Source organism: Ovis aries, chromosome 2, assembly GCF_016772045.2.
Source record: "Ovis aries strain OAR_USU_Benz2616 breed Rambouillet chromosome 2, ARS-UI_Ramb_v3.0, whole genome shotgun sequence".
Taxonomy (NCBI): domain Eukaryota; kingdom Metazoa; phylum Chordata; class Mammalia; order Artiodactyla; family Bovidae; genus Ovis; species Ovis aries.
The window spans coordinates 8,049,057-8,061,402 of NC_056055.1; positions in this window are offsets into that span (position 1 = coordinate 8,049,057).

Sequence of the window (12,346 nt, forward strand, 5' to 3'; positions counted from 1 at the left end):
CTGACACTCTCTTGCAACACCTACCGTCTTACTTGGGTTTCTCTTACCTTGGACGTGGGGTATCTATCTCTTCACAGCTGCTCCAGCAAAGTGCAGCTGCTGCTCCTTACCTTGGATGAGGGGTATCTCCTCACCGCCGCCCCTCCTGACCTTGAATGTGGAATAGCTCCTCTAGGCCCTCCTGGGCCTGCGCAGCCATTGTAGAAACAATATTTAGCTACATACATAACTATGAAAATAGAAGATGTTTTAGGCAAATATGTAAGGTTGCATAATTGTGAATGAAGCTTACCTTTTAATATTGAGAAGACTGGGCTTTCTTAGGTAACCAAAGACCTGATAAAGACAACATGAAGTATAATACATCATTTTGATAAGACAAAGAATCTTGACTTTATAGGTTATTGCTGTTCTTTAATAGCTAAGTTGTGTCCAACTCTTCGAGTCCCCATGAACTGCAGCACGCCAGGCTTCCCTGTCCTTCTTGATCATCCAGAGTTTGGTCAAACTCATATCCATTTAGTCAGTGATGCCATCCAACCATCTCATCCTATGTCTCCCCCGTTTCCTCTTGCTCTCAACCTTTCCCAGCATCAGGGTCTTTTTCAGTGACTCAGTTCTTCACATCAGACGGCCAAAATATTGGAGCTTCAGCTTCAGCATCAGTCCTTCCAATGAATATTCAGTGTTGATTATCCAAAACCTTTCATAATCTCCTGTCAGGAGAAAACCAATAGTTTAAAAACACTGTATCATTTTAACAGGGAAAATCTAATTTTGATTTTGTACCAGTGTACTTCTGGTATTAAGATTCACTCTTTGGAAACTTAAATAAATCTATTGCCGCTTTAGTCAGCTTGATCCTCCCCATTCTTAGGTTAACAACGATGCTTTGGAAAATATTTTTAAGTAGGCACACCTTAAGGACATACCAAACCACATGTACAAGCCAGCCATATTTAGCCGTAGATGGCGCTAGTGGTAAAGAACCTGCCTGCCAATGCAGGTCAGATATAAGAGACACAGGTTGGATCCCTGGGTCTGAAAGATCCCCTGGAGGCAGGTGTGGCAACCCACTACCATATTCTTGTCTGGAGAATCCCTATGGACAGAGGAGCCTGGCAAGCTGCAGTCCATAGGGTCACACAGAATCTATTAAGACTGAAGCAACTTAGTAAGCAAGCAAGCATGAGGTACAACCATATTTCTGGTTTGGTAATACTTCAAGGGCCATCAATGACAGTTGCCAAATTCTCAGGTCACAAACAAGAAAGCAGTAGCTGTCCCTGAAAGAAAAAGGATGTATGACTTTTTCTTCTGCCAATGTGAAATTCTTCCTTCCTCTCTCCACCAGCCATGGCTTTGATATGAATTTTTTTCCAGCTTCTGCCAAGTGTTCTAGGATGCCTTCTGCAGACTCCAGAGCAAGTAGGGTATTCCAGAGGCTCCCACTCTGGTCACCAGAAACTGTAGGGGAGGAAACATTTTTTTTTTCTCTACTCTACAGTGAGTGCCTTGCTGAGACACTTCTTTCTCTAGGGCAACTTGTAAATGAATAAGCTTATCTAAGATGATTAAAAGTTCTTTACTATGGCCACTGTAATTTGAGTATCTTTGGTAAGTATACCACACGTAAGGTTACCTGTAAGAAAAAATTTTATTCACCTAAGCCTCTACACTGAACCCGCTCAAATTTAAGTCTGATCTAGTCCAGTTCCTAAGTTTAACCTAGTCTGACCCTAGACCCACTCTGGTTTTTAAGGTTCACCCAGTTCAACTCCAGTGCTTTCTGGATCCAGTTCCCCAAAAATAAAAAGTTCACAAATAAAATCTGAAACCTTATGACAGAAAAGCCTTGGGTCTAGCATCCAGGATCTGAGAAAAACTTATCCACCTCCTCCGGAGGCACTGAGGAAACAGTGAGTTCAAGAAGCTCAACAGGTACCTGCACCTTGTTGCTTGTTGCTCCTTGGGGCTCTTGATCCCTTTTCTGTCCCTTGCTTTTGTTGTTCAGTCACTCAATCTTGTCTCTTTGCAACCCCATGGACTGCAGCACGCCAGTCATCCCTGTCCTTCACCATATCCTGGAGCTTGCTCAAACTCATGCCCATTGAGTTGGTGATGCCATCCAACCATCTCATCCTCTGTGGTCCCCTTCTCCTCCTGCCTTCTGTCTTTCCCAGTATCAGGATCTTTTCCAGTGAGTCAGCTGTTTGCATCAGGTGGCCAAAGTATTGGAGCTTCAGCTTCAGCATCAGTCCTTCCAATGAATATTCAGGGTTGATTTCCTTTAGCATTGATGGGTTGGATCTCCTTGCAGTCCAAGGGACTCTCAAGAGTCTTCTCCAACACCACAGTTCAAAAGCATCAATTCTTTGGTGCTCAGCCTTCTTTATGGTCCAACACTCACATCTGTACATGATTACCAGAAAAATCATAGCTTTGACTATACGGACCTTTGTTGGCAAAGTGGTAACTCTGCTTTTTAATACACTGTCTAGGTTTGTCATAGCTTCCCTAGACTGTTCAAAGATAAGCTGGTACCTATTACAATTTTTATAATTTTTAAGAGTTTATTTGAGCAAAAGTCAAGCTGGAATCAAAATGGCCAGGAGAAATATCAGTAACCTCAGATATGCAGATGATACCACCTTTATGGTGGAAAGTGAAGAGGAACTAAAAAGCCTCTTGAAAGTGAAAGAGGAGAGTGAAAAAGTTGGCTTAAAGTTCAACATTCAGAAAACAAAGATCATGGCATCTGGTCCTATCACTTCATGGGAAATAGATGGGGAAACAGTGGAAAGAGTGTCAGACTGCAGCCATGAAAGTAAAAGATGCTTACTCCTTGGAAGGAAAGTTATGACCAACCTAGATAGCATATTCAAAAGCAGAGACATTACTTTGCCAACAAAGGTCCATCTAGTCAAGGCTATGGTTTTTGCAGTAGTCATGTATGGATGTGAGAGCTGGACTGTGAAGAAAGCTGAGCGCTGAGGAATTGATGCTTTTGAACTGTGGTGTTGGAGAAGACTCTTGAGAGTCCCTTGGACTGCAAGGAGATGCAACCAGTCCATTCTGAAGGAGATCAACCCTGGGATTTCTTTGGAAGGAATGATGCTAAAGCTGAAACTCCACTACTTTGGCCACCTCATGCGAAGAGTTGACTCATTGGAAAAGACTCTGATGCTGAGAGGGATTGGGGGCAGGAGGAGAAGGGGACGACAGAGGATGAGATGGCTGGATGGCATCACCGACTCAATGGACATGAGTTTGAGTGAACTCTGGGAGTTGGTGATGGACAGGGAGGCCTGGCGTGCTGTGATTCATGGGGTCGCAAAGAGTCGGACATGACTGAGCGACTGAACTGAACTGAACTGAATTCTGAACAAATGAAATTGGGCATATCTAAATCAGAAGTAGCCAGGAATGCACCACCAAGAAGTGTAGGGGAGAGGCATTTATAGAGAAGAGGCAGAAGTGAAGTAAAGCAATTATTAATTGGCTATAGCTTCACTTTTCACTTTCATGCATTGGAGAAGGAAATGGCAACCCACTCCAGTGTTCTTCCCTAGAGAATCCCAGGGACTGGGGAGCCTGGTGGGCTGCCGTCTAGGGGGTCGCACAGAGTCGGACACGACTGAAGTGACTTAGCAGCAGCAGCAGCAGTAGAATCTGGTTCACTATTTGTGACTATTGTCCTTAGCATTTTATTTCCTAAACTTGAGGCATTTATAGCCTTAGATTTTGGTTTGTTTATATAGACTCTCACAACATGAAAGCCACTTAAGCCTATGTAATGACCTTCTTTTTTATTTGATTTAATAGTTACCACATTTCAGCCCAATGGAGAAAAATAGAACTTTGGAATAAAAACTGAGAAATAACCCTCAAGTTCTGCTCCCATATACCTCAAGCAAGTGACTCAAATTCTCCGAGCCTCTGATTCCCCACTTTTAAAACAGGGAGCTCAAAATATGCCAGAATTCCACAGAGTACATCCCTCGGGACATCACTTTTCAAGATTAACTACAGAATCTGTGGTAAAAAGAGTTCAGTAGATACTTTGACATACATAACACTATATGATTCATGATGTGTATTAACAATCAAAATCCCAATAAATCCTTTAGTAGTGAAACTCATTTTTCCATGGAACCACTTAAAAGCTTCCTATAGAAGCAAAGTCTTGCAGAATTCTTTGGGAGAGGCTGGATGAAGTATTTTCAAATATTTCTTTGAGATTTAATCTGTGACACCGTGAAGAGTACACATGCCTTGTGACTTGAGGTTCCAGATAATCAACTGATTATCAGCAATGGCACTTTTCCAGAAGTTTTTCTTTGGTGACATGACTTTCGACTCAGACTCAGCCAACTTCCTTTACATACATTAGTCAAAATCCTTTTAGTCTCTAGTTATAGAAACCTAATTAAAACTATTTAAAATTTTCAACTGAAATTATAATCTGCCATTTCTTTGACAATAACACAAAGGTAGAAAAATATGTAATTTGTTGTTGATCAGTCACCAAATTGTGTCTGACTCTTTAGGATCCCATGGACTACAGCTTGCCAGCTCCCCTGTCCTTCGCTATCTCCCAGAGTTTGCTCAAATTCATGTCCATTGAGTCGGTGATACTGTCTAACCATCTCATCCTCTGCTGACCCCCTTCTCATTTTGCTTTCAATCTTTCTGAACATCAGAGACTTTCCAGTGAGCTGGTTCTTCGCATCAGGTGACCAAAGTATTGGAGTTTCAGCTTCAGCATCAGTGCTTCCAAAGAATATTCAGGACTGATTTCCTTTACAATTGACTGGTTTGATCTCCTGGCTGTCCAAGGGACTCTCAAGAGTCTTCTCCAGCACCACAATTCAAAAGCATCAATTCCTCGGCACTCAGCCTTCTTTATGGTCCAACTCTCACGTCCATACGTGACTACTGGGGAGACTATAGCTTTGACTGTATGGACCTTTGTCAGCCAAGTGATGTCTCTGCTTTTTAAAATAATGTCTAGGTTTGTCATACCTTTTCTTCCAAGGAGCAAGTGTCTTTTAATTTCATGGCTATAGTCACCATCTGCACTGATTTTGGAGCCCAAGAAAATAAATCTGTCACTGTTTCTACTTTTTTCTCTTCTATTTGCCATGAAGGAATGGGACTGGATGCCATGGTCTTAATTTTTTGAATGTTGAGTTTTAAGCCAGCTTTTTCACTTACCTCTTTCACCCTCATCAAGAGGCTCTTTAGTTCCTCTTCACTTTCTGCCATTAGCATGGTGGTATCATCTGCATATCTAAAGTCATTGATATTTCTCCCTGCAATCTTGATTTCAGTTTGCGACTCATTCAACCCAGCATTTTGCATGATAATAAGCAGGGTGACAATATACAGCCTTGTCATGGGGTTCTCAAGGCAAGAATACTGGAGTGATTTGCCATCCCTCCTCCAGTGGATCACATTTTGTCAAAACTCTTCACTAAGCCTGGTCCATCTTGGGTGGCCCTGCAAGGTGAGGTTCATAGCTTTACTGAGTTACGCAGGCCCATTTGCCCTGACAAGGCTGTGATCCCAAAATATGTAAATTTCTGGGCAAATACATAAATTGCACCAGAGGTGGGCACGGTGGAATATTTGAAAAATGTCTTACACCCTAAACATCCATCCATTTGTCCATTTATTCTTTTGGAGAATACTTATTAACAGAATTAAAATAAATACATTTTGTACTTAAATGTATTAAAAAAAAATATTTTGCTGCACCTGGTCTTAGTTATGAAATCTTTAGTTACAGCATGCAAATTCTTAGATGCAACATGTGAGATCTAGTACCCGGGCCAGGGATCGAACCTGGCCCCACCCCTCTATTGGGAGCATGGAATCTTAGCCCCAGGACCACCAGGGAAGTTCCCGTATTGTATTTAGAATGGCTTGGTTCAAACTCCAACTTTGGGATTTATAAACAGTTTAGTTTTGAGTAAATCAGTTATTTTATCTGATTCCAGCATCATTTTCCTGAAAATGAGAATAATTATACTTACTGTATAGAACTGCCATAAAGATGAAATGGGATCATATTTGTAAGGTACTGGTGCAAAGACAGAAACAAGTTAAATAGTTTGAGCTTATCTTACCTAAGGAGGAACTTTGGATGCAAAGATGGGAAAATAGCTTCTCTTACCTTTGAGTACCATATATACCTGGGGTAGGTGAGAACCCCAGTCACTATAATGCTTTGTTTAGTTCAGTTCAGTCACTCGGTCATGTCTGACTCTTTGTAACCCCCATGGACTGCAGCATGCCAGGCCTCCCTGTCCATCACCACCGCCTGGAGTTTACCCAAACTCATGTCCGTTGAGTCGGTGATGATGCTTTGTGGAGAATCAGATAATTGGAAGGTCTGGGTTGCAGAAAGGCTAATTTCACTTTTTTTCAGAGAAAGAGAAATGGGTGCTATTATAGTAAGAGGTAGGGGGTGCATGTAAACTGCGACCTGCTTGTACCTATGGCGCTTCCCTGTGGCTCATTTGGTAAAGAATGCCTATGGAAGCATGGCCGACAGTGAGCCATCGCCATGATGTGATTAAGGTGTGTCAAGCAGTGAACCAAACCTCAAATGTGAAAAAAGAATTCAAAGATTGAGAGCCATTGAACTGAGGTGGAGCCGCAAGTGAACTAATGTACATCACTATCATAGCTTCCTCTTCATTGACAGACAGGACTATCAAATCACAGAGATTGTTTTTGAGCCCAGATGTAGCCTTCAATAACCAGTATCAAATGAATGTGACATCTTAGAAGAAATATACCTTTTTAAAGCCTTTTGTTTTAGATAAAGATGGGGATGGTAAGTTACATTTCCATTTAGTAACCAACTCCAATTCAGTGGTAGTGGCTACATTATGTTGTAGAGGAGGATTCTGGTTTTGCTCAGGCTTTTAAGAAAGAGAATCATTAGCCTGTTCTAGGGTATTTTCAGAGGTCCTGGGAAAGCATTTTTGCCCCCAGTTTCCTCTCTCACAAAGTCTAACATCATATGGCTCAGAGGGTAAAGCATCTGCCTGCAATGCAGGAAACCTGGGTTCGATTCCTGGGTCAGGAAGATCCCCTGGAGAAGCAAATAGCAACCCACTCTAAAGACCCTTGCCTGGAAAATCCCATGGATGGAGAAGCCTGGTAGGCTATAGTCCATGGGGTTGCAAAGAGTCAGACACAACTGAGCGACTTCACTTCAATATCATATGGTTCATTTATTCAAAATGACATGCACAGTGCTGAGTCAATAAACTGACAATTCTATTCAATTTAGCAAGAGAAACCGTAAAGAGAATTGCCATAAGAGAAACAGAGGGGTATCACAACTAGTTTAAAGAAAGAGAATGTGTCCCAGCATGCTTCGAAGGGACTAACAAATGAACTGAGCCTTGGAGAAGGAGGAGAGTTTCACGAGATGAGAGACAGGAGAGCATAGTATTCTAGACCGAGAGATTGTATGAGTGAAACCAGAAGCCAGAGATACCACAATGTATGAGAGATGCCAGGGAAGAGCAGTGGATTTAAAGGGAAAGCAAGGAGTGATAGAAATGAAGCTGTAAGTAAGCAAGGGCCTGAATCAAAAAGGGTCATGATGCTAAAGTGTTTATACTATTCAATAAAGATGGAAATCATCTAAATAATTAAGGACAGAAGTGACATGGTCAGAACTGTGTTAGGAAAAAGATATCATTGGTAACAACACACACCAAGGCAACAGTTACAGGGACTAATGGATTTGGTTGAAGCTTCTTGGCCACCTGATGCTAAGAACTGACTCACTGGAAAAGACCCTGATGCTAGGAAAGATAGAAGGCAAAGAAGAAGCAGGTGGGAGAGGATGAGATGGGTAGATAGCATCAGTGACTCAATGGACAGGAGCTTGAGCAAACTCTGGGAGGTAGTAAGGGACAGGGAAGCCTGGTGTGCTGCAGCCCATGAGGTTGCAAAGAGTCAGACATGACTTAGCGACCGAACAACAGCAACAGCAATGGGTTTGGAAATAGCAATCTGAATTTCTAATTTTTATCTGGAGACAAAATCTTGCATGACATTGGGATCTCAGTCTTCTCCAGTAGAAAGTGATTGAGCTGGACAAGGTGATTTCATTGGGTTTTTACAGGTATATTATTAACACTTTATACTAATACTTTTGTAACTGGCTTGTATAATTATCTGTTCTTCAATGACATTATTTGAATAATAGAATCATTTCTGGATTTTCAACCATGTACAAAGAAAGTTCATCGTGTAAACAAGGTCACAAATAATTTTGAAAAATGAGAAAAAGCCAAGATGGTAAGTTATCAGTTTGTTTTCTAAATAAATAGCTAGCCCATAGAAAATGAGGAAGCCTCAGAGTTAACATGACAAAGAGTGAGAAAGGAACTGTGTCTCCTTTTGCTCAGTTTAGCGGTCTGGACCCTCAGAGCCTCAAGAAATGTTATAGATCCCTATTCCTATGGTTTTCAGTTTCTGTTCCACCATAAGCTGGTAAAACTATAGTTCTTTCTTCTTCTCCAATGAGAGAAACCCCAGTTTTGCATATATTTTTCATACTGAATATCTTTCCTTCCTTCTTCTTGTCTGCCATGTGGAATATTCCCTTTCTAACTCTGTATTTTTCTGAAAGAACTGGCAAGCATGCAGTCTTGCTTCTTTAGCAGCAGAGATGTGCCATTTCACTGGAATTTCTCAGAACATAAGAGACAGGGAGTAGGGGTGGGGGAAGCATGTTCTCCCTCCATCTCTCTTCTAGGACCATCTTGCTACCACACGTCGAAGTTCTGGCTGAGAATGAAGCCAAGTAGTTATAGGTATATTTCGGGTAGAGAAATGGATCTCTGATGACAGCTTTTGATCCCCGACCCAGTCATGTCTGGTATGCTTTGATTTTTTTTTTTCCTCTTGTTTTACTTTTAAACTTGTTTGAATTCCATTTCTGCCACTTGTAATGTAAAAAGTTTTGAGATGTATTTATATATGGGTATTTCATGTATGACTTTATTTAAGGGAAGATTTTTTCCACTGTTTTTCTCTGACAAAACATAAATTTGGGAACTGCTGATCTCATCCAATGTAATTGCTTACAGAGGAGGTAACTGAAGGAAAATACAAGGTCATTTCCTCAATTTTACACGGCAAATAAATGGCAGAGCTGATACCAGCATGCAAGGTCCATATTCGTTTTTATCTCCCATGGCATTTGGAACTGCTTATCTACTGATATTTCTGATACATGCATAATTATACCACCCATCTCTATCAACCATCACTGTGACTCACCAAATATCGAGAAAGAATATTTCCACTGTCCAATAGGGAAATATTTGGGGAAGAACGTTTATCTATCCCAACAGAGATGAAGCAAAGACTTCTCACGCTTGCCACACACAGAGTTGTGTTTAGCAATAGAGGAGGAAAACGTGTCTGATCAACCAGACAGTGTGGAAATGACCTTGCAGGATTCTTGGAAGCCCTTATCCCCAACAAGGGCAGTACTACTTTGACATTGTTAGTGGTTGGATCATTGTGGTCCTGGAGCACCACCTCCTGGCTGTATTTGAGGTCTTGTTTGCCTTTACCAGTCAAAGAAGATCCAATATTTAACACTAGCAGTTTGGGACCTTGGAACTAGCAGAACCTTTAGCAATGACCTACTCTGTTATTTCTATTTTATGCATGAGGAGACAGACTCGGAGAGCAACAGTACCCTTCCCAAGAATGTTACAGTCAGTGAAGAGCAGCCATAGACAGAGAATCCGCATGTGTTGACTTCCTACTAGTACCCGATTCTCTTGCTGTAAAGGGCTTATTAACTATAGGAAACTAAAACTAGTGGGGGTAGAAGTATGCAGGGGCAATTTGTAAGACTTAGAGAACAATGGAACAATTGGATCAGAAACAAGGAACAACTGGGAATCTAGAAGGAATTGCAGGCCGTCTCTTTAGGACACCATCACAGCTCATTATAAATCAGTTTCAAATATTTCCCATTCTTATATTACTTCACTCAAGATTAAATCCCAAGGAGATCAAGACTGATCGGCCTAGCTTGATACACTTGCCAACACATGACAAGGAAATATGAGCCCCTGACGGATGGCTCCTTTAAGACATTTTAGGAAATACCTCTATAGGGAGAAATATTTTCCCAAAGGAAAATTGCATGCTATTCCAAAAAAGAATGGAGAAGGGAGACAAAAACAACAGATGTCCACTGCAGGAACAAAGCCAAGGATATGACTCAGGCATTTCCAAAGGAGAGCCGTGAAGCATCTACTCAGAGACCACAGCATGCATTCTCATTGGGTGAGTTCCCTGTGCATTGCTGATGCCTTCGCTCCAAAGCAAGGAAGGGCTGTGTACCTCTAAGTCTCCGACGCACCTCTTCCCCAGTACTGTTTGCTCCACTGCTCTCCAAACAAGGACTATTTCACCTCCAACTATGGTTGATGCTTGAACAACTCAGAGGGGAATGAAGAACCAACTCGTTGACCAGTTGCAAAGCTGCTTGTAACTATACATTTGGCCTTCTCTATCCATAGTCCTCCCATCTTTGGATTCAAGAAACCACTGATCATGTAGTACGATAGTACATATTTACTATATATGTAGATGTACACAATTCAAATCCATGTTGTTCAATGGTCAACTGTATTTTAGGACCTGGGGACCAGGTGTTGTATACAAGACCATTTAATTAATACCCAGGCCTCGGTACTAATGGAAAATATGAAAGGCTTAATAGAAATGCTTCAAAATCACAGTCTTCATTTTTGTTTTCTCTTCCAAAGAAGGGATTTATTTGGTATATATGAGAGCCCTTTATGGACTTCCATGGTGGCTCAGTGGTAAAAAAATATCTGCCTTCCAATGCAAAAGACACGAGTTTGATCCCTGGGTTGGGAAGATCCACTGGAGAAGGAAATGGCAACCTTCTCCAGTATTCTTGCCTGGGAAAATCCCACAGACAGAGGAGCCTAGTGAACTACAGTCCATGGAGTCTCAAGAGTTGGACATGACTTAGTAACTAAATCAACAATATAAGATCCCTTTTAGATCAGGGCTTCCATGCTTTGGCACTGTTGACATTTGGAGCTGGTTAATTATTCATAATTACTCTGAAAGGCTGTTCTGTCCATTGCTGGCAATTGAGCCGCATCCTCCTCTTCCACCTGCCAGATGCCAGCAGCAACTCCTCAGTCCTGACAGATAAAAATGTCTAATTTTTTTTAAAATCAATTTTTCCACTGGCAGGATGTTTTTTGAGGTGGGAGAGAGATGAGTCTCATTTGATAACTACTGATCTACATGTTTGGAGATGACCACAGGGATTCACAGAATCAATTTAATTTTTACCTGAGAGGGAACATTTTATCAGTCAGTACCACTCAATAATGGTAGAATGTGTCCTTGAAAGCAGAGAATTCACTCCTTATCTAGGGATATTAGGCAGACAGTGAATAATACTAGTTAGAGATGCAATACGGAGAAAGGGATGGCAGGTAGGTATGTTTTTTTTGTTTGTATGTTTGGTTCCATTTTATTCATTAATTGAAAAAATTCAGAATCATTCATTAGACCATTTTACTCTGTTTACTCAGTAGATAAGTATTTCTGTTCAGTTATTTTGATTATAAAAAGCCAATGAGGCCCAGTTTAACTCTAGGTAAGGAATTCATATGTACAGGAAATGGGGGGGGGGAGGATGACATTAAATATCAACGTATTTTATAGGACTTAATACTCCCACCATGAACATTTCATGCAAAGAGGGGCTCAATAAAGGACAGAAATGGTATGGACCTAACAGAAGCAGAAGATATTAAGAAGAGGTGGCAAGAATACACAGAAGAACTGCACAAAAACGATATTCATGACCCAGATAATCATGATGGTGTGATCTCTCACCTAGAGCCAGACATCCTGGAATGCAAAGTCAAGTGGGCCTTAGGAAGCATCACTATGAACAAAGCTATTGGAGGTGATGGAATTTTAGTTGAGCTATTACAAATCCTAAAAGATGATGCTGTGAAAGTGCTGCACTCAGTATGCCAGCAAATTTGGAAAACTCAGCAGTGGCCACAGGACTGGGAAAGGTCAGTTTTCATTCCAATCCCAAAGAAAGTCAATGCCAAAGAATGATCAAACTACCGTACAATTGCACTCATCTCACATGCTAGTAAAGTAAGGCTCAAAATTCTCCAAGCCAGGCTTCAGCAATACGTGACCTGTGAACTTCAAGATGTTCCAGCTGGTTTTAAAATAGGCAGAGGAACCAAAGATAAAATTGTCAACATCTGCTGGATCATCA